Here is a 20,833-nt window from a genome sequence, read left to right as displayed (position 1 = left end):
CCCGCCAGTCTCTCCTGTCCATGTGCTTCTCCAGGCAAGAATACTGGAGTGGGTTGCCACTTCCTTCTCCAGGGGATCCTCCCAATGCAGGAACTGAGCCCGGATCTCCCTTGCAGGCAGATTCTTTACTATCTGAGCCACCAGGAAAGCCCTTCAGTAATGACCTAAATGCATTGTAAGTCTTCACACCATGCCCCCGTTAGTCACTCTGTCTTAATACTCTTATCTGTAATGTATTTAGTTCTTATTAGTCTTGTTTATTCGCTAGTTTTGTCAGAGTCCTCTCTCCCCACAGTGTGCCCACTGGGACCAGCAGCCTCTCTTTTCCTCACATCTCTAGTGCAGAGCAGAGTTCTCATTATTACCATGGCTCGAGATTTTAAACAAAATCAAAGATGTGATCCAAGACAAGTGTGTTCTTAACTGTAGATGGGAGAAGAACGTTTGAAATTAGGATTGTCCCAAGAAGGTAGGCACCAGGAAAGGAAAACAAATGTAGGTGTAGAGCCAGACAGACCTGCATTTGAAAACGACTTCCACTATTCACTGAGACTATAACCTTGGGCAAGCTATTTAGCCTCTCTGAGCCTCAGTTTTCCTATCATTGAAAACGACTTCCACTATTCACTGAGACTATAACCTTGGGCAAGTTATTTAGCCTCTCTGAGCCTCAGTTTTCCTATCTGTAAAATGGGGACAATTATGTCACCGATTCCATTAGGGGCTCAGAGGGGATTGTGTGACCTAACCTAAATACTCATCACGACACCTGACACATGGACAGTACTCCCACATTTTTAGCTTTTTCATTCTTTTACAAGCATTTGTGGATTGACTATTGTTTATAGAATGATGTCAACTGCATCTGAGGTTTAATCTACTCTGTACTAGGGGATAAAACGAGCATCAGCTCAATCCTCTATGTTTGCAAGGACACCAATTCACAGAAGCCAACTGGGGAAGCTCAGATCTTCATGTACAAACGGCAAAGATAGCATAGCACACACCCCAGCCATTGGTGGCAGACAGCTGCTGCCAGCACCTCCTCCTCTTCTTTGGGGCCTCCTCCGTTTCCTACTAAGGTTCATTAAGCACCTCCTCCTTGCCAGGCAGTGGGCTGGGTGCTACGGATGCGGAGGGGAAGAAAGCAACTGCCGGGTCCCTAGGGAACTTAACCATCCAGGGAAAGAGGCAAATTATAGAAATGGTCTAACAGTAGTTAGTGTTTGTGAAGCACTCAGGCCACACACTGTGCTGAGCACCTGAAACGTGAATGTATCAATCCTTGGAACAATTCGATGAGATGCTGGTCCCCATTTTACATGTGAAGAAACTGAGGCACAAAGGAATTAGGAAACTCACCCAAGGCTATAGAGACAGCAGCTCAGAAGCCTGGATTCAAACACCCTGAGAAGGCTCTAGCTTGTACATCCAACCACCACACATTACTCTCTTGGTAACACTACAGCCGTGCTGAGTCATTTTTTTATTATTATTTTTGACTGTGCTGGGTCTTCACTGCTGCATGGGCTTTTCTCTGGCTGTGGCAAGCGGGGGCTTCTCACTGCAGTGACTTCTCTTGTGAAGCCCGGGCTCTAGGGCGGTAAGGCTTCAGCAGTTGCGGCTCCCGGACTATTGAGCACAGGCTCAGTACTTGTGACCCACGGGCTTAGTTGCTCCGAGGCATGTGGGATCTTCCTGGATCAGGGATCAAACCTGTGTCTCCTGCCTTGGCAGGGGGATTCTTTACCACTGAGCCACCAGGCAAGACCCACGCTGACTTTTGTATCGCAAAATATCTGGTCACCGCATTGCTTTTCCCTGTTTGTACTCTGCAGCTTCACAGTTCTTGAACTGTTCTTAAACATAGTCCATGTGTTGTCTCCTACAGAGTTAAAATAGATTGGTTCCTGGGCCCCATCTTTAGGAATCCTGAGAGAGTAGATGTGGGGTGGAGTCTGAAAAGGTGCCTAACAAGATCCTGTGAACTCTCAGAGCATACTTGGAGTTGCATGCGTTCCAAGAGGGGTGCTTTCTGCTCCCAGGAGACACTTGACAATGTCTGCAGATGTTTCTGATTGTCACGATTCAGGGGTGTGTTACCGGCATCTAGCAGGTAGAGGCCAGAGATCCCGGCAAACGTCCTATAGCACACAGGCAAGGCCCTTGCAAGCAAAGACTGACCCAGCCCCAAATGTCAATAAGGGCCAAGGCTGAGAACCCCAGCGCAGAGCCCGGCCTCGCAAGCTTTACTGTAGAGGAGGCATCTGGGGATCCGGCTTCCAGTGCAGATTCTGATCAAGTGAGCGCAGAGTGCCTGTGTGTGTTTAGTTGCTCAGTCGTCTCGACTCTTTTGCGACCTCATGAATGGTAGTCCGCCAGGCTCCTCTGTCCATGGGATTCTCCAGACAAGAATACTGGAGTGGGTCACTATTTCCTTCTCCGGGGGATTTTCCCGACCCAGGGATCGAACCCGTGTTCCCTGGATCTCCTGCACTGCCAGGTGGGTTCTTTACCACCGGGCTACCAGGGAAGCCCATAGGGTGCCTGGGACGCTGCATTCCTAACAAACTGCAGCAGATGCTGCTAATGGTTCTGCTCCAGGGACCACACTTCGAGTAGCAAAAGCTAGACAACGTTCTGCACAGACATAGGTCTTGAATCAAGTCCTAGGGTACAGTGAACGCTTAAGAAATAAAACCCGAACCTCAGCCTGAATGAGTGTGGAACAAAAGTAACTCTGAGTTTCAATCTCTCCTTCAACTCCCCCTGTAGCTAGTTTCGCCCTTAAAGAAGTTCAGGGAGGCGGAGGGGCTCCCGGGGAGGAAGTCTTCCGCGCCCCTCCTGGACGCGGTGAGGGGCCGATTTAAAACGAGCAAGGACAGAGCTTGGTCAGAACTGCCTTCCTCTGCTCTGAGACATCAAGTCGAGTCTATTGTTGCCTGGAATCGTGGCTTCTTTCCAAGAGCCGCACGCTACATCTGCCTTTCAGGTCTGCGAGCGCGAGATGAAAAAGTGGCTGTTTGTGAAATGGTTGCTCTCCTGGGAAAGGGGTATGGGAGAAAATGGACTCTCTGCGCCCAGCCCTCCAGAGATGGCACCCCAGCCCCCGTGATAAATGGCAGCATTAACAAGGTTTGGTTGAGAGGGGACCTGCAGATTTATGACTTCCTGTCTCCGCCAGCAGATGTCATTATGGCTGACAGAACAGAAGGCCTTTCAAGAGCTGGCTGGGGTGGAGCTAAGGAGAGGGGAAAAAAATTAAATAAAAGGCAGAAGCCAAAAGTAGTGTTTGCTCACTGGTGCTATTGTTGATGCTGTCATTTTAGGAACACGGGGAAGTTTTACATTAAACCGAGCGTCTTGTAATATTTCTGAGGTCCAGCTTTGAAGATGTAGGTGGAAACTCTCAAATGAAGGACAAAGGTATTAACTTCGCTCAAATAGGAAAACTTGCAGGGTTTTGTCCCAGGTTTATCTGTACCTGAAAAGTTCTTCAGGATGAAGTGAACACAGCACTGAATAAATTTATATTTTTACTCTGGAATATCATTTTGATGGGTGTTTAAATACATTTACAAATGCAGCAGCCTCTTCTGAAATTCTTTTGACATACATAAAATTTTTACCCATTTCTAAGTTGTTTAACAGAGTGTGATTGGTATTTTATGGGCTAGATTTTTTGAAAATTGGTGTAAATTTAGCATTTATCATTGGGCCCCCGCACCCATGCTAATAAGTACAACCACTTATTACTTACTTAACAATAATTACAAGTCGCATTTCCACATTTCCTCTTTCTCATCCTCGCCTAAAGCTAAAGGAAGTATTTCTGTAAGTAAAGGAAGTATTTTTTCTAGTTGATTGACTCATCTCATGGGGGTATTGAATGTATTCTGCGGGCTCAGGTAATCACTGCCTCAGAGTGACCTGGAAGGAGCAGTTCTGGGGGGTACTGAATGCATTCTGTGGGCTCAGGTAATCACTGCCTCAGAGTGACCTGGAAGGAGCAGTTCTGGGGGGTACTGAATGCATTCTGTGGGCTCAGGTAATCACTGCCTCAGAGTGACCTGGAAGGAGCAGTTCTGGGGGGTACTGAATGCATTCTGTGGGCTCAGGTCATCACTGCCTCAGAGTGACCTGGAAGGAGCGGTTCTGGGCTGTCTTTATGGACCTGTCATCAGCAAATCATCTCCCATCAGGACCACACGACCAACATACTCAGGCAGAAGTTGAGAGCCATGGGGAGCCTCACGGAGGACAGCCACCAGGTCCCCTTCCAAAATAAACTCATCTCCAGCCAAACCCGATCCAGAGACTTCTTCTATAATTAACCAATAGCTGTGGTGTTAATGCGTATGGGGTAGTGAGTATCTGATTTTTGCAGTGACTCTGAAGGTATGAAAACGGCCACCCATAGTCCCTTCTGGAGAAGGCAAGCAACCCACTCCAGTATTCTTGCCTGGAGAATCCCATGGATGGAGGAGCCTGGTAGGCTGCAGTCCATGGGGTCGCTAAGAGTCGGACACAACTGAGCGCCTTCACTTTGACTTTTCAATGCATTGGAGGAGGAAATGGCAACCCACTCCAGTGTTCTTGCCTGGAGAATCCCATGGATGGAGGAGCCTGGTAGGCTGCAGTCCATGGGGTCGCTAAGAGTCGGACACGACTGAGCGCCTTCACTTTGACTTTTCACTTTCATGCATTGGAGGAGGAAATGGCAACCCACTCCAGTGTTCTTGCCTGGAGAATCCCAGGGATGGGGGAGCCTGGTGGGCTGCCGTCTCTGGGGTCGCACAGAGTCGGACACGACTGAAGCGACTTAGTAGCAGCAGAAGCAGCATAGTCCCTTCTGCAAACCGCTCTGGATTGGCGGTGTGGTGGTCTGCTTAAAACCCGGGCTCTGGAGGCTCAGTCTCTGAATTCTTTTCCTGGCTCTTTCACCCACTACCTGTGTTATTCTGGGCAAGCTACTTAAGCTACCTCACCTGTCACATGATGGACAATAATAGCACCATTCTCTTACGTTTTTTTTGTTTTTTTTAATGAAGATCAAATGCAGAGTTCATGAAGTGATTAGCCAAGTGGCTGGCCCAGGGTAGGAGTTCACTAAATTAGCTGTTGTTCTAATGATTACCATTAAAATACCTTCCCTCTTCACTATTTCACAGGTAGACACCTAGAGATGTGGACTAATTCACTGGCCACCCAGAAATGAAATCCGATAAGAACAAAATAACAATAACGCTGATCGTGGCTGTCGGGTACTGAGTGCACGAAGCTCCAGACGCTGTACTAAGTCCCTTACATGCAAACCTATTGAGTTTAATCCTCAAAACAACCTTAGGAGGCCAAGTGATATGACTCTCCTTTTACATATAAGGAGACTCAGAGTGGATAGCTTAAGCCAATGGTTCTCAACGGTTTGATATGCATTGGAATTACCTGTAAGGCTTGAGAAAACTCTGATTACTGACTCCTTTCCCTGGAGTATTTGATTCAGTAGGTCTGGTGCGTGGGCCCTGGGATTTTCATTCCAAAAATTCTCAGCTGCTGCTGCTGCTGCTGTCTGGAGACCACATTTGAAAATCGCTGGTTTCAGTAACTTTCAAGGTTCGTTGTTATTGTTCGATAGCTAAGTCGTGTCCAACTCTGTGACCCCATGGACTGCAGAAGCCATGTCCTTCACTATCTCCTGGAATTTGCTCAAGTTCATGTCCACTGAGTCGATAATGTTATCTAACCATCTCATCCTCTGTCGCCCCCTTCTCCTTTTGCCTTGAATCTTTCCCAGCATCAGGGTCTCTTCCTGTTCAGGATTACACAGTGACCTTGTTCTTGTTTAAGGTTCTTATTCAAGTTCAAGTTTGCACAGTGAGTAAGTGGCAGAGTGAATTTTCAAATTTTAAAAATTTGAGTACATTAAAAAAACGTATTCTTAACAGGTATCTATATTACTTAGAGTTCCTAACATCAAACTTTTGATTTAATGGTTGATGGTTGAATTCACAGAGCATAATGTTTCAGACAGCTACTTGTTTAAATATTCTCGTCCATGAAGCTCATCATAGTGCAAAATAGATTTTAGTTCCCTGGAAGGGGAAAATTTCAGGGATGTTTTCAAAAGGAGGAGTCCTGGTATCATCCTCATGCACCACTGTTGAGATTCACAGCAGTCCTGCTGGGGTGGAAGAGAATGCAAGGTCTGTGGCCCACCCCAGCTGCAGAAAGCGCTAGAATTTCCAAGATGGAGCCTGGCCGCACAGGCTACACCTGGATGCCACCTGTTTCTGACAGACACAGTGTTTGCTCAGTCACCAACCCAGGAGGACTCTCAGACGCAGTCCACTGGACGTCCGAGGGCCCTGGAGATCCTCCACTGAATGTCTAAGATCTAGATTTCTCTATGGCCCAGGTGAGCCTCTTGAAACGAGTCAGCCCAGGGACCGCTGGCACCCGCTGCATTAATTCCTTAAGAACAGGGATGTGCTTGAGTCCACAGTGGGGAGTGTGGGAATGCAGGAGAGAGACGGCCACAAGCGCCTGGTCAGAGATGTGCTTGGAGACAGAGGACTGCAGGAGCAGAGTCAGGACAAAGCCCTATATCCCTTAGTGAGCACAGCAAGGCAGCAAAGGGCCATTGGCATCTTCCTCATTCAGTTGCAAATGACAAGAACTGAAATTCAAATACATAGACAAGATGTACTTCACGATATGGAAAGATTCAAGGACTTGAGAAAATGGATGAGGCAGAAGTTGGTTGCTGGAAGCCTGAGGATCCCTGTGGCCAGGGTCAGGAATGAGGAACAGAGGAGGCCTTGGCTTGCCAATAGAGACTGAAGCTCCAGTGCTTCCTCTGTCGGGTAGATTAGCTGGTCACTGGGGACCCTTCTTGTCTGACATAGGAAGATGCTATTTATTCATCTATTCACTCATTCATTCAACAGCTGTTTGCTGAGCACACACTATGGACTCGGCACTGTTAGAGACTGCTCTGTATTCTTTTTCCCTGGGAGCACCTGCTGAAGCCTCGTGCTCGTCCAGGTTGTGTGACCCTGGGACGTGCACTCAACTCTGGGCTGATCACTGAAGATGGGGGCGGGGCGGGTGCTGACCCCGGAGCAGATGCTTTCTGTGGGGGCAGGGCTGCTGCCTGCCTCACTTTAGTCACATCATTTCAGAGACTTGGTTCCTCAAAGCAAAATTAAAGAGCTGTTACCAGAAAGGTGGCTCATGGATGCTGGATAGTCAAAAACCATAAACATTCACACTAATAGGTGGAGTGGATTACCATTTCCTTCTCCAGGGGATCTTCCCGACCCAGGGATCGAACCCAGGTCTCCCCCATTGTAGACAGATGCTTTACTGTCTAAACCACCAGGGAAGTCCCCACTAATAGCTAACTTTCTTTTTTTGTGCCTCACTCTAATACGAAGAGGTTAAGATAAAGTGAAGTCTGCAACATTTTTACTACCAAGGACACCTTACATGCTGTCCCCTGCTGCCTACCCTGGGGACCAAATTTAACTACATTTGAAAAATGTTGTCTATCATTTACCCATTCATCCATCAATACATCCATGTGCTATTTGACATGTTTTCATTGAGTGTCTAGTTTCTTGTCTTGTTCTAGCACTGAAATTATAGCAGTTGTGGTTTGCACGACCCTGGGGCTTCTGCATCCAGCCTAGACTCAGCGGCATCCACGTTTCTGATTAGATGAGATAATTCAAATCTTCATCGTTAAAGCCACTAGATGAAGTATTCTATTACTTGTAGTTAAAAGCATTCCTAATTGATACAATCAGATCCAAAAGAGACCCTCTAAGCAGCTTAGAGTATGAAGATGTCCAGTGAATAAATGATTATAAGTGCCACAAAGCTCCTGAAGGGGAGTACAGGAGCTTACACTTAGGAGAAGTAATCATTTTTTTTAAATGCATTTAACAAGCAATAACACTTTTTCTACTATGTTAGAGAATTAGATCAGAGTGTGGCAAAGTTTTTCTTAAAGGACCACACAGTAAATATTTCTGCTTTGCTGACCATATTGACCTCTTTTGCAACTACTCAACTTTGTTGTTGTAGGACAAAAGAAGCCACAAATGATATGTAAATAAGGGGGCTGGCTGTGTGCCAATAAAACTTTATTTACAAAAATAGGTAGCTGGCTAGATTGGACCCTGGTCCGTAATTTACTGACTCCTGAACTAGGTATGCACATTGAGTATGCAATAAAAACAAGCAATCAAAAATAGTTTATAGTATGCTTATTAAAATATGGGAAATTTCTCAAAGTTTTGCTTTACAGATTCCCAGTGCCAAGTCTCAAACTCACACATTCTGTGATTCAGTGATGCCTCTGTCGAGCTTCCCCTTCTCCCGCAGAAGGGAATTGAGTGGTGGGTCAGCTGGAGAGCTGCCCGAAGTACGAATCTCAAACAAGCTTAGAGACACTAATGAAAGAAGCTGGAAAAATACACATTTCCCCCCTCTGATAAAACATATATCACTATAAAGTGAAGAAGGCAAAACATAACATTTATTAGCCCTGGAATATTTTTGCTGAGGATTTTTGTAACTAACACACCCAGCAGTGGTAGTCAGCTCAAAGATGGCAGTTGTGGTTAGCAGAAACCCCAGAGCCACATCACGTGTGTGGTGTGCTCTGATTTACAAGGGCTGTGATCTACATTGTGAATAGTCAGCCTTCCAATATACCTCCCAAGAAGTCGCTTGGTTCAAAAGAGTCGCAAAAGAATGCTAAAGGAAAACTAAAACTGCAGAAAAGTTGGAAATATCTTGTTTTACTTTTTAAAAGAATATTGACTCTGTTTCGAGTGGAGAACGTCAGAAGGAGAAAAACAAATACCGCATATTAATGCATATGTATGGGATCTAGAAAACTGGACTGATGAACCTATTTGCAAGGAAGGAATAGAAATGCAGATGTAGAGAGTGGACTTGTGAACACAGTGGGGGAAGGAGAGAGTGGGGTGAATGGAGAAAGTAGCCCTGACATATATACACTCTCAGTGTAGTAGACAGCTGGTGGGAAGGTGCTGGATAACACAGGGAGCCCAGCCTGCTGCTCTGTGATGACCGGTGGGGTGGGGAGGGGAAGGGCTGGGAGGCTTAGGAGGGAGGGGAGATACGTGTGTGTATACACGTATCATTATGGCTGATTTGCATTGCTGTATAGCAGAAACCAATGCAATATTGTAAAGAAATTTTCCTCCAATTAAAATATAAATTCAAAGAGAATATTGACTGTTTCAGCTAATGGAGGTAAACTGTAAGTCACGTGGATTCTGGAAAACAGTCTTACAAGAAAATTAGATTCCTTCCACCATCAGGGCCTACCTCTGGGGCAAAATCTGCAAGGACCCTGGATTGAAAAGTCACTGGATTATTCGTCCACAGGGCTCTCATTATCCTAAGGCCCACAAACTCAAGTATCCCTTGTATCCAAGAAGGTAGTAACAAAATGGAGCAGATTGGGTCTGAGGCGACAGGGAGTGGTGGGCATTAAGGCAGCCTGGAGGGCTCATGGCCTGTCTAAAGGGGGCAGTCACTATACAAAACCCCTATAGGCTCCAGTGAGTTGCTTCCCCCTTAGGAAAGAGCTCAAGATCTTTATAAGAAGACAGTAATCTAGACTTTTCAATAAAAGTTCCCTATTGTGTAAATTTTGTGCCAGCCAAGTAAAACATATTTGTGGTTCAATCATGGCTTAAATTATAAGCCTCTGTCTCCCTTTTCCTTGCACACACGTGCACACACACACACACACACACACACAAGTACCTTCTATTCTAGACAAGAGACACTGCTTCAGCTACTGTAGTGAGGACATGCCGGACGCCGCCGAAGTATAGCTGTGCATCTTAGCTGACCTGATTTCTCAACTCTGCCTCCCCAGATAGGATGAACTGTTGTACAACACGGCACCCCTTCCCATATCTCAGCTATGGATCTATTAGTGTCGCTATTTATGGAGAGGAGAAGAGAGAGTGATAATTTATACATACATTTGTTTTGTAAAAATTATGCTCCCATCCTCTGATTGGCTTGAGTCCCCCAGAATATCACCTCTCTGTGATAAATAACGTGTCTGGGAGGGGAAATGCTAAATCGTTTAAGAATTTCAAATTTTTACGTTGCCACTTGTAACAAACTGTGTCATCCACTGAACCATGCAGTTTTTCCCCCCTCCTCAAAATGTCACAAGAAGAAACGTGATCGCAACAGTCTACACATGCCAAACACATTTGTCGAGTAGACGACATGGAAAGAATTGCAATCGAAGCACCACCCCTGTAAAGAAACGCAGAATTTAACCTGATTTTAATTGAAGTGTTGCAAGTCGATACCTTTTGTTTAGTCAGGAGACAAAGCAGGTATAAAGGCGGGTAGTGACAGTAACTACTCAAGACACTTTGAGCGCTGGGACTTCTGAGGCAGTTTGAGGAGGAAAAAAAAGCAATACTATACTAACTTATATGAAAGAAATGTGATTGCATTTAGTGGAGAAAATGCTTCCAAGATGGTAATGAATAAGGCAATACAGTCATCCCTCAGTATCCACAGGATGGGTTCCAGGACTCCAGAAGATACTAAACTCCAAAAAGTGCCCAAGTTCTTGATATAACGTGACACAGTACAGTTGGCCCTTAGATCCGCAGATTTCACGTGTGTGGATTCAACCAACCAAGGGGATCGGATGCAGCGTCTGCAATTCAACGGACAAACTCAGCTGCCCGTTTCTTGCAAGCGTGCCAAGAATTAATAGCTGCAGTCGTGTTGGACTCTTGGCAATCCTATGGACATAGGTCGCCAGCCTCCTCTGTCCCTGGGATTCTCCAGGCAAGAATACTGCAGTGGGTAGCCATGCCCTCCTTCAGGGGATCCTCCGGACCCAGGGATTGAGCCCAAGTCTTATGTCTCCTGCATCAGCAGGTGGGTTCTTTACCACTAGTGCCAGTGAGCCCGACCGCCTAGACCGCCAGTTTAGCGTGGTTCAAAACTGAGGTACTGTATGCTTCAGGAAGATACTCCTGGGCACTCAGTAGTTAAACAAAGAAACGGGACAGCTAGGTGTGGTGGACCCCAGTGGTTTCTCCTGTCTAACTTCAGTTCCTCTTCCTCTTCCAGATAACACCATTTGGAGTTTGACTCCCCCACCATGATCAGCCATTAATTTTTGTGGTATCGATCCTTCCCCCAGCTTTTGAGGGTGGACTCTGACTATCTGAAGCCAAAAATCCTATTCTGTCTCATCCCTCTGGAAACCATGATTTGATTTATGATGGAAGAAACCCAGTCAAAACCAATACAATCTCTGGAGAATTTTTCTAGGGCTTCTGAGATGAAACAAGTGGCTCTCAACTCTTTGAGATCCAGTCCTTCCATGATCTGTGTGGTGTGAAGATATGTAGACTTGCCCAACTTCATTGCTTACTAAGACAGAAGTCCATGGAACTGCCAATGGGAACTCATCTGAAGCCTGAGGAAGTTGCTAATTCAATGGAAGGCAGAGAAGAAATACAGAAGGGAACTAAGCTGGTCCTTGACGGCACTAGATCAAACTGTACCTGAAGCCCTGCCCTTGGCCCTTTCAGTGATGCAAACATATGCATTTCTTCCTTCTTCAGGCCAGTTTGAATTTATTTTCTGGTTGCAGTGCAGAAGACTCTTGAGAGTCCCTTGGACTGCAAGGACATTAATCCCATCAATCCTAAAGGAAGTAAGCCCTGACTATTCATTGGAAGGACTGATGCTGAAGCTCCAGTACTTTGGCCACCTGATGCAAAGAGCCAACTCACTGGAAAAGACCCTGATTCTGGGAAAGATTGAAGGCAAAAGGAGAAGGGGGTGGCAGAGGATAAGATGGTTAGATAGCATCACCAACATAATGGATATGAATTTGAGCAAACTCTGATAGATAGTGAAAGACAGAGGAATCTGGCATGCTTCAGTCCATGGGGTTTCAAAGAGTTGCACATGACTTAGCAACTAAACAACAACACACTTTACATGGTAAGATTCTTAACTCACTATTTGGTTTTGCCAAGTTGATGATGACATATTAATCCAATTTCAATGAGTTATGCTGGGAAAGTGAGGTCACACCGTGGGTCTCCGATTCACTGTTTTATTTAGTATGTTGTTTTTGATCAGCATGAATACCTTCTTAAATCATTTTCTTACCAGTCTCCTGTCCACACTTTGCAACACAGATCAGGCACCACCTTCCCTATTCAGAATTCATTCTGAGCAAGAAGTACAAACATTCGACTTTCAGATCTATTGAGGTGGCCCCAAGTAGTGGATAAAAGCGTATGTGCTATGTTAGACAAACAGGATTTTGAATTCTGGCTCTGTGATCTACCAGCTGTGTGACTCTGGACACCTCACCTAAACCCTCTAAAACACTTCACCCAATCTCTAAAAAATGTTGTTAAGAATAGCATCTTACCTCACATGACTCTTGTGAGGATGAAATGAGATAATTCATGGTGTGTGACACAGAAGACGTGCTCAGTAAATGCCGGGGCTGTTGTTAGGTTCTTCATACTTATCAAGGAACTCACTTTACCGAAAGAGCCCAGTACATCTAATCTGCAGCTATTAGCCCAATAAACATTTGCTATGTGAGTAATTAAAAATTTGATGAATAGATGGTTGAAGGCACACACGAGTGAATTAAAATATAATGCAAGGAAAAAATGAATGAACGCGTAAATGGATGACTGGGAGCTGGGAAGTGAGAAGCGGGGCCACGAGTGGGGGCGCTGGGTCTGCGGCTGAGAGGAGGGCGAGGGAGGGACGCTGTGTCTTCCAGGGACGCCCTCCCCTGATCTGCGCTCCGCCGGGCGCGGTGCTCTGCATGCCGCTCCCTTCCCCCTCTCATCACTGCAGGTCACCTGTCGGACGTTTGTGACGGGCAGCTGTACAGACAGCCATAAAGCAGCACTTACGGCCAAAGTCATCACATTCTGGGAGCCTCTGTGTTTCAGGCGTACATCATTTTCTTCCTTTTCTCTGGGTTCCAGTCACTCAGCACACAGATGGAATTCAGCATAGATGGCTTAATTCCTTCTAACAGCTCCCTATAGGCTCTGAGCTAAGGGTTTCCCTGGTAGCTCAGCTCGTAAGGAATCTGCCTGCAATGCCAGAGACCCTGGTTCGATTCCTGGTTTGGGAAGATCCCCTGGAGAAGGGATGGGCTACCCACTCGAGTGTTCATGGACTACCTGGTGGCTCAGCTGGTAAAGGATCCGTCCACAATGCAGGAGACCTGGGTTTGATCCTTGGGATGGAAAGATCCCCTGGAGGAGGGCATGGCAACCCACTCCAGTGTTCTTGCCTGGAGAATCCCATGGACAGGAGCCTGGTGGACTATAGTCCAGGGGGTCACAAAGAGCTGGACATGACTGAGTGACTAAGCACAGTACAGCAGGCTCTGAGATAAAAGTCAGAGGACCGCAAGACCCAAAAGGCCAGTAGGATAATATGGACATGTACTGAGTACTCACTTTAGTCCAGGCCTAAGACTTGGCTGAGGCAAGCAAGTTCACCGTCCTGAATGGAGCTCCTCGTTCAAACTTCACGATTGTGTGTGGCAGCAACGCTCATTCGCTCAACTTTGCTAATGCAGTAACAGAGATATAGCAAAACCGTGTTGCTACACGTTTACAGGTTAGGAAGTAGCATCGGCAGGATTCTAACCCAGGCAAAATCACATGTGGAATCTCTGTGCAAAGAGCTTTAGACTTCATCGTGCTCCACCTGTGTCAACTCCTATAGCATTTGAAGCGATAATCTTACTCTTCCTTCTGCTTCCTTCATAACTCCGGAAAATGCCCTTCGTGGACGTGAATTTGCTTGAAATAAAATTCTTCAACCGTGGACACGTTAGAGCCACTTGGAGAAAATTTTAAGAGCTCATATTCATAGAATTTTTTGGAAAAAGGGGTTTTAAAAATTTCCCTATCTTATTCTATTGATCTTTACAGGTCAGTGGGCAGACACGTGGACTCCTGCTTGGATGTGGATTTCCAGGGACCACTCGGCGTTCTTGGTACCAGGAATCGGAACCACCAGTCTGGCTGTCACAGCCAAGTTTGGCCAGCCTGGCTTTAGCTGTAAGTCTGTTTTAGACACACTTCCATGTCAAACTGTCCAAGGAATTATGCCATTTGCTAGGACCCAGCCCCCAGCCTCACAGAGCAGAGTTCAGAGAAGGGATTTGGAACTGAGAAACAATAGCTTAATAACTGGCACGCTTGTAACTTAATCCTGGGAGTGGGTTGCAATCCACAGAGATGGGTCCTGGGCAGCCATGTCCGTATTCTGTGTGTTTGTCCCCCCTGGGCTGAGAACATCTGGCTCATGGGAGACCCTCGCATCCCGTTTCTCCAGCACTGGTGCTGAGACGGCAGATGAGATCCTGCCACTGAATCCAAATCATTCAACATCTGGGACAGCTGTTTTCCACCAAACAGATTAAGTGCAGAGGAAAAGCTACTCTCTGCAGTGATCATAGTCTGGGTAGGGAAAGCAAGGTAGAAATGAGAAGGAAGAATTGAGAAAGAGAGAGAGAGGGAATCAGACGGCTGTCTAGGTCTTGACTTCAGGCTCTTTCCCAGAGCTGGCTGCATCCTCGTTTTGTGTGTTCCCTGAGACACCCCCACCCTTAGAAAACGTACCTGGACATTTTGCACCAGCCAAAGAAGTTGCTTTCTGCCATCCACACCCTAAAAGCACAGAATCATAGGACGACCAAATCTTGCTACTTCTCAGAACAAGATTTAAATTCTTTTTGAGGCAATGTGGCTTACAAATAACCAATAAATAATTTACTGGTCAAAAACATGGTTGGCCAACTTCCTTGGAAAAAAGACAAGAAATGGGCAGGGCTATTTGTTCCTTGTTTCAGCAACAGGTGAGAGTAAGGATTTCTGAGTTGTCTCCCAGCTCTAATTTCCTTAAAAAAATTTTTTTCCTTATAACTTATAATTGGTAATTAAACAAAAATAACAGTAGTGTTCAGGAAAATGAGAGGAGGGAGAAAGTCAGAATTCAGGAGAAAAACTAGTTGTAAGTCAAGAAGGTACATGGCCATTTTGAGGAGAATAAGACACACTTCAGGAAACGTGTTCCCTTGGACAGGACACAGGACAGGTGCGTCCAGTGATGGCCTGACCCAAAAGCTAAAGTGAGGGGGGAGCTGCGGAGGAGCAGGAGGAGAGGGCATTCCGTGGTTACCAGGGAGAAACTTAACTCATGCGAGCTTAATAAAGCAGTTTCAAAAGGTTTTGGTTTTTTGTTTGCTTCCCACCTGGGTCTGGGCAGAGCGCAGCCAGTCACATTTCAGGCTCGCTGGATCCGGGAAGTTGAGTAACGCCACCAGGACTCATTATCTGTGCCTCTGAGTTCCACTTGTGTCTGCACTGGCTTCATTCCCAAGCAGATTATTTGTTAATATAAGATGCTGCCAGATTTAACAACTAAGAATATAAGACACCTAGATTCATTTGAACTTCAGATAAATAAACAACAAATATATTTTTGAGATTAAGTATATCCCATGCAATATTTGGGATACACTTACACTGTAAAGTTATTCATTATTTGAATTTTACGGGGGAATCAGGTATTTTACTGGGGCTTCCCAGGTGGTACTAGTGGTAAAGAAGCTGCCTGCTAGAGCTGGTGACATAAGAGACCTGGGTTCGATCCCTGGGTCGGGAGGATCCCTTGGAGAAGCGCGTGGTAACCCACTCCAGTATTTTATTGGTCCACCCTCCTCACATGAGGTGGCAAAGATGACTGCCAATACTTCTAGACCTTATATTCTATCTTCTATTATGTGTCCCATTGGAACAATCCATGAACCAATCACTGTGGCTTAAGAAATGCAATAATCTGATGAGCCAGAAGACAGAAAAGATGTGGGAACATAATAGCTGTCCATGAAAAAAAAACAACACAGACTTACAAATGGTTGGAGTGGAATATAGAAACAATTTGAGTTCAAGCTCCTCATTTAGCAGATACAACAGTGAAGCCTGGAGAGCGGCTTTACTTCCCCAGACAGCAGTTGTGGGGGAATCCAGACTGGAACATCCGCCTGCCACCTCCTTACCACCCAGGCTCTTCCCAGGCACCCTCGTGGCCACCGCCATCCAGATATCTACTGGATAAGTCGGTTAGCACCCACAAGGGCTTCCTCTCTCTCTTCTCTGTATACAAAGTGAACAGGTAAAAAGGAAATGCTTGTCAAAACAAATCTCTATTTGGTTTTCTCCATCTACGGGACAATTTCTGTAACGTGTCAATCACTTTGTTGCAAAATAGCCCTTCCGACGCACAATCCACATTTTCTGATGACACCAGCCTGTCAGTCACTCACTACATCAAAGCCAGATTTCATGCCAAGCGAAGACCAGCTTGTCAATCAATTTTCCTGCCACGCATCTGCCAGAATCACCTGCCAGCTACAACTTTCTACTCTCAGATGGACCGGGTCTAGTTAAGCTGGTTTTTATCTCCTCATTGAGCTTCTTTTAGGACTGGTAGCTTAGCAACTAGGCAGTCATTTTCCACGACAACTGGCCTAAGTTTCATAGCTTTCTTGACCATTGCCATTTGTTAGAGAACTGTTTCCCCTCAAGTGGCTAAACAGCAGATGTAAGATTTATTTAATGCTGAACTGTTCTATTGTTTTTAATTATAAGTATTTTCCTACTGTTTAAAAGCAAACACAGGTTATGTTGTCAAATAGACATAACTTTAAGTAGTTATAAAATGTCTTGAAATTTTACTCCAAAGTTTCAAATTCTCCATCACTGGTAGCACTAGAGATCTGAAGAGGCTGGTAAGATAAGTACCCAGCATTTATCGGGTTGTAAATTACTTCACAGGCACCTTCTGGGAGCAAGTAACTCGGAGGTCTCGGAGGTGCTGAGTCGCTTCAGTCATGTCTGACTCTTTGTGACCCCATAGACTGTAGCCTACCAGGCTCCTCTCTCCAGGTAGGATACTGGAGTTGGTTGCCATGCCTTCCTCCAGGGGATCTTCCCGACCCCGGGATCAAACTCGAGTCTCCTGCACGGCAGAAAGATACTTTACTGCTGAATCACCAGGGAAGCCCAATGCTAGGAGGTTAAGCGAAGTGAAAGGCACTCAGTTGTGTTGGACTCTTTACGAGCCCGTGGACTGTAGCCCGCCAGGCTCCTCTGTCCATGGAATTCTCCAGGCCAGAATCCTGGCCTGGGTAGCCAGGCCCTTCTCCAGGGGATCTTCCTGACCCAGGGATCAAACCCAGGTCTCCCGCATCGCAGGCGGATTCTTCACTGTCTGAGCCTCCAGCTTATGTACAGAATATAACAAGTGCTCTCATCCTGAAGGAACTTAGTTTGGGGCAGAGAATTGACAACAAAGTCTAAATCCATTTAAAGAATGCAGGCACTTCCTTGGCGACCCAGTGGTCAGAACCCAGTGCTCTCACCGCCACGAGCTCTGGTTCGATCCTTGCTCAAGGAATTAAGATCCTACCTGTCACGTTTCATGGCCAAAAAAAAAAAAAAAAGAGAGAGTAAACGCCACGTAAATAAGAGAAAACAAGAGAGGTGATGAGAATTTTAAAAGGTATCAAAATGCAGTCATGACTGGTATAGGGGACTTTGTTCTTTCTTTGGGGGCTCGACTTCTAATTTCCCTCCCTAGTTTTGGAGAAATTGCTTACAGCACGTGCAGGAGATCATTCCTTTATCTCCTATTCTGGAAGCTGAAGGGTTGGGCCTTGACTCTGCAGACCCTCTGCCAGCCACAAGATCGCAGTTTGATCAATCAGATGTGTTTACCCTGCAGTGTTGAATCTGCAGCTGTGAGAACACTGGAATGAACTCACAGTAGCTGCTCTGTGTCCACAGGCAATGGTGGTAATTTCTCGGGTGGACTGTTCCTATCCGAAGAAGAATGTTAGGTTTCTTGCCTCCTGGCCACTCCCAGATTTCCATGGCTCTAACCAGACCCTCCAAGCTCTTTATAATTTGGGGTCTCTCTGATAAACTTCAAAAAAGTTTTTAAAGACTTTCAGAATTATTTTCTGTTATCAGTAACCTATAACCATGGAATTTTTAATCAGCATAGACATGAGATAAAGATTCTCTTCTCACTCTGAGCAGCAGTAATTTGGGAAGGCTCCACAGAGAATAAGAATGGTAAGTACTCTGCACAAGTAAAGACCAAGGGAACAGGTGTTCCACGCTGAACCCCTGGTTCAGAGAAACAGAAAAAGTTTAGCACACTGAAAACAAATTTTAAATTGATAAAGGAAAAGCTTTATCACCCTCATCATGTTACCTTAAAGGAATAACACTGGGCCTGGCAAACTGCAGCATTTAATCAAAATGTTGAATGAATGAATGACAAGGGAAAGAAAAGACGCCTTGGTGATTTTGGCTAGACTGGAGACTCCTGGCAGTTTGGTAAGAGATCAGGCTCTAAAATTAGCTCAAGGAATTTCTGTAAAGGACCTAAAAATTAGCTGTGGCTCTTTCTATTATATCAACTTTCAGCATATCATAAGTAGGATACACAGCAATATACATTAAATGATAGATCGCAGCTCTCCAGATTTCTGCACAAAGAGCACGCCTGCAGAGTCACCAGATGAGACATCACGTTTGTGGTCTTGCCCAATGGGAGACAGTCTCAATCTGGAAGTTTCTTTACACTGAAAGGAACTGGCTATAAAGCTCCCTCTGACTACCACAGGAGAGACAGTTTAGCAGAGAGAGAAAGTGCTCAGGAAGAGAAAGAGAGATGATGGTCTGTCTAGCAGATAGGAGCCATCCGTGTGTGATAAGGAGCTGGTGGTAGGCATTTGCAGAGCATGCCATGGGATGTCTCTTTGGTTACACAGCTGTTCTGGGCTTGAAGGAGCGTCTCTTGAGCGACACAGTCAGAGAATTCCCTGTTGTTGGTAATCGGTCTTCTAACATTGCAGAGTAGACTGCTCTGGCATGGGAGCTGGATAATGGAAAATGGAAGCCAAGAGCCAGGATAATTCCAGTAGATACATTTGGATAGTGGTGTGACCCATTTCATAGTGGGGAGGAGTTAGAAGTTAACATCTGAACCCACTCTGTTGCTCACCGTGTAGCAGACTTCTATTACATTCTTTACTGAGCATTAGGCTTTGTTCTAAGAACCTGACATACGTCACCTCATCAAATCCTTGCAGCAGCTTGCGAAGGTAGGTGTTGAGTGGTAGGTCTTGATCAGAGCAGGAAAACCACTGCTTTGGAGAAGGTGTGAGGTCTTATTAGTAAATGTGGAATGTCTGACGTCACTAAGAACTTGTGGAGAGAAAGACAGAACGGAGCGGGGAAATCTTTACAAAACTTACATTCCAGTGATTACACAATGGCTTGGGCCGAGGACGCAGCCCAGGGTCCAGCGAGGGCTGTGCTCCTTTGCTCCCCTTCCAGCATCACTGCCCCAGAGCGCTTTCTTCGTGTTAGTAGCACTGCAACCACAGCAGAGATACACACACGAGGAGAGAGTAGTGAGAGAGCCGCACATGAGCGAGTTATTCCTTCACTGGCAAAGGTCCACTGGTGTTGGTAAACTCTTGTACGAGAGAAAAAAGAATGACATCCAGACAAACACTTATGAACACTTGGAGGCTCTGAGCTCAAGAGAGATTCTCTGTCGGAGAACTGTTGCTTTCCCTGCTTGAGATGGAGCAGGACCCTATGGCCGTTGCCCCTCACCATCGCTTCTGCCTGCCTGGAAAACTTTAGTCAGGGAATAAGTTTGATCAAAGAAGTGAGAAATGCTGAAACAAGGAAAACAGTCAAAGGAGACTAAATAATCATAATGCAGTCATTAAGCATCGTCAAGGACCCTTAATTCTTCCCCAAGGGCTGTAGATAATGTTCTGAGACACATCCCGTGAGCTGTCTTACAGATACCAGAATGCCAGGTGGAGAAGTTAACTTTGTGATGAGCAGACTGTGCCCAGGACGTGAGCAGCCACAATGCCACGGCCAATGAGAACTGACTGCAAAGAGATGGGAGCAAATGACCCCAGAACGGAAGATGCTGCTGCCGCTGCTGCTAAGGCGCTTCAGTCGTGTCCGACTCTGTGCGACCCCAGAGACAGCAGCCCACCAGGCTCCCCCATCCCTGGGATTCTCCAGGCAAGAACACTGGAGTGGGTTGCCCTTTCCTTCTCCAGTGCATGAAAGTGAAAAGTGAAAGTGAAGTCGCTCAGTCGTGTCCGACTCTTAGCGACCCCATGGACTGCAGCCCACCGGGCTCCTGCATCCGTGGGATTTTCCAGGCAAGAGAACTGGAGTGGGGCGCCATCACCTTCTCCGGAACTGACGATGACCTGTACCTAAAACAAACAGGATGATGCTGGTCAGACCACTAATGACCAATCTGAAGATGACTGTTAGAGGTGACTGTGCTGTTTCTGCATGTAGTACATCACTCCCACCACCGCTCATACCTCCCCCTGCCAGGTGACTGGCCTCTGAAAATAAAGCAAGCTTTCCTGCCCACCGACCTGGCCTCTTGGTTGGTTTTTGAGCCATGAGCAGCCGGGCTCCACACACACCTTTCTAATTCAAGCCAAGGCTGATCATAAAACCATTGTGCCTGGCCTGTTCTCCCTGTGGGTGTGGGCAAGGTTGAATTCTCCCTCCTTGGACCTCTCCATGAACTTGGATGTGGGGCAACATGTTCAGGTTTCTTTTCCTAATGAGGGTGATTGGGAGAAAAGCAGAACTTACACAAAGGGGAGTCAAGAGAG

General features: G+C 46.1%; 1 long non-coding RNA gene across 2 annotated transcripts in view; it reads left to right on the top strand.

Annotated features, from left to right (window-relative positions):
• LOC132346990 (uncharacterized) overlaps positions 1–20,584 on the top strand; it is a 29,406-nt gene extending 8,822 nt beyond the window's left edge. The window contains exons 2-3 of one of the 2 annotated variants that reach the window (XR_009497058.1): positions 11,155–12,039; positions 14,019–20,584. This is a non-coding gene — a long non-coding RNA (uncharacterized lncRNA). Of the gene's footprint in view, positions 1–11,154; positions 12,040–12,921 lie in introns of both variants that reach the window. The other variant, XR_009497057.1, reaches the window with a different exon arrangement.
• The last annotated feature ends 249 nt before the right edge of the window (positions 20,585–20,833 follow it).

The sequence above is a fragment of the Bos taurus genome, chromosome 13, assembly GCF_002263795.3.
Source record: "Bos taurus isolate L1 Dominette 01449 registration number 42190680 breed Hereford chromosome 13, ARS-UCD2.0, whole genome shotgun sequence".
Classification (NCBI taxonomy): Eukaryota; Metazoa; Chordata; class Mammalia; order Artiodactyla; family Bovidae; genus Bos; species Bos taurus.
This window is presented reverse-complemented; position numbering and strand designations above follow the sequence as displayed.